Genomic DNA, 2,681 nt, shown 5'->3' on the forward strand with positions numbered 1-2,681 from the left:
GTGGCTGGGAACGGCCACTGCACTCCAGTCTGGGCGACAGACTGAGACTCCAACTCAAAAGAAAAAAAAAAAACAAAAAACAATCACCTAATTTTTATATTCACATATATATAAAGGCACAAGAAAAGATAACTAAAATACTAACTGACTTCTTTTATTTGCACTGTGGGTCTTATTTTGCTGCTGGCATCTCTATTATGTGTATTCTTCAGTAAGAGAAAATAACTCTATTCTACTTATGGAGTGATAAGTGCTTCATGTCCTCAGCCAGCATTAATTATGTATGATGGTAGCTATGAACATGTGTCTTATCTGAAAACACAGTCTCTAGAGTTCTTGCTATCTCTCTATCACTGAAAGAAATGGTAGGAGAAACCAATTAGTTTGGTACATGAATGATTTTTTTCACTCAGTTTACATACACAAAATTACTGCAAATATCATGAGTCCTCTGGTTTTTGGAGAGTGGATTCTTCCTTTCTATAGTCATTTGTTGTATAAAATCCCATGGGGGTGCATATGGCAAGGCCCATCTTGCTTTAAAGGGACTGTCATAGTAAAATGGACACTCGTATAGGAAACCTAATGAAAATCTGTCAAGGGAAATGTCATAATGAAGAAGATGCTAACAAAGCATACTAGCCAATATTCTACAGACAGCATGTCATGCTTATTTCTTCGTGAAACTCTCAAGGTTTTTCCAGAGGTCTATGCAACTAAAGCTGCTTCCTTTGACAACACTTCTGGTCTATGAAACTAAAACTGTTTCCTTTGACAACACTTCCGTTCCACAAATCTGGCCTTTTTGCAAACTTCTCACCCTAACCATCTTGTTTCAAGAAAGAAAAACAGAGTTATTTGTTTTCAAATGTTGGGGTTAGCCATATCCCCTCAATCCTTTTTCTTTTAGGCAAGTTCTATTTTTGATTTTTGTTTGGTAAAATCAATTTATTCGTGTTTTCTCTTTTACACAAGTAAAATGGTGTATTAATAATTGACTATAACTTATTCTTTGATTTATTGAATAATTAATGATTTCTCAACTACTTTGGGGCCACAAAAAGTGCAATAAGTAGCACAAACTATGAAGCAACATAGAATTGGCATCCTTTCTGTTATCTTTTTTATGAGTCTCCCTCTGAATACACAACAGGAAAAAACTGGCCTACTGAAACGGTCTTCTCCACCTTAAGCACTTTGCACAGTGTATCATACACCAAAAAAAAGCCTTCTCAGTAGAGAACAATTTGTGTCACTTAGACATTAAGGGAAAATTTTGATGAACTAATAAACAGGAGTTTTCCTGCTTAAACTTGAATAGTAAAATAATATTTACAATTTAGAAAATGTTGACATTTTAAGCAATGTACTATTCTTTTTTTGATATATATTCCAAGGACTGAAATGTGTATTTCTGTGTGTCCTTTAAATTATGCTTCATGAATGACTTCAGATTACCGCATGTATGACTACATAGAGATGCATAAATATCCCCTGGTTATGACATTAGTCTTGTCAAGGGTTGTTGATTATTTTCAAAACATGTCCACTACTGTTTCTATATTCAAAAGTTGAAATAAACTTAACTAGCAAAATTACAGAGGAATACACCAACAAATATTCTTTTATCTTATGTCTCAGAAGAGAAACTAATTGTCATATTTATCTTACAGTACTTACTCCTTTGACAATTTTTCATAATTTCAGCTGGCAGCTTCTTAGTGGGTTTAATTATGTTGTGTTAAAGAAGATGTGGCTTTGCACTGGTTTAACACAATTTGCTTTACAGGCATCTTCTGAAGGATCTAAAGGTCTTCTAGTTTCTCATTTTCATGTCATAAGAAAAATTCTTATTTTAAATATTGGGAACATGTTCTTTGGTCTCTATCATGATGACAAGAATCTTAATGTAAGGGAGGAAAACAAAAAGTTTCTGTTGGTTTGAGAAGAATGAATGATCTGATTTTTCTGAGCAGGGAGTTAGCTTTTCTACTCTCAAAAATAGTTATATTTATTTTTTCTGCTCTATCTTCTGGGATCACTTGAATGAAATAAAGTAAAGGATCCTTAGTGACCAGGTTCAACTGTCACTAATGAACCTTCCATGTAATTAACTTTGGCAAAGCAATGAAAATAGGCATCAGTAGAGACACTTTCCTTTGAGAGAGGAAGTCAGAACAACAGCATCACATAGAGGCCAACTACCAATCTTAATGAAACAAAAATGTATAAGTGTGGTTCAATTTCCCACTAACTTTCTGGGGATATGAACATGTCTGTTTTTAATAATAAAAATATTCTGCTTAACCTAATCAGCCATTATATCATATTTGGTAAAATATCTCCTATATGTAGAAATTTATGTGGACAAAAGTTACCATGTATACAGTGATTTTATAAAATCAATTCATATTTTGCTAATCACAGAATAATTTACAAAACATAAAAACTTACATAGGTCAGGCATATTATTTATCCTGTCTACAAATAGTACTTGGCAGGCCATAATTACATGAATGACATTCAAAACCAGTCCACATAATTAAGAATCACTGTTTCAATGAATTCTTGCTTTACAATGTCTGCCTTTGAGATTTCCATGTAAATTTTTATCAATGATATTTCATTGTTTGTCATGTATATGTTATGCTTCGTTTATTAGATTCATTGTCAAATATTTG

Source organism: Carlito syrichta, unplaced genomic scaffold (assembly GCF_000164805.1).
Source record: "Carlito syrichta isolate Samal-C Ts95f unplaced genomic scaffold, Tarsius_syrichta-2.0.1 Scaffold309503, whole genome shotgun sequence".
In the NCBI taxonomy this organism is placed as follows: Eukaryota; Metazoa; Chordata; class Mammalia; order Primates; family Tarsiidae; genus Carlito; species Carlito syrichta.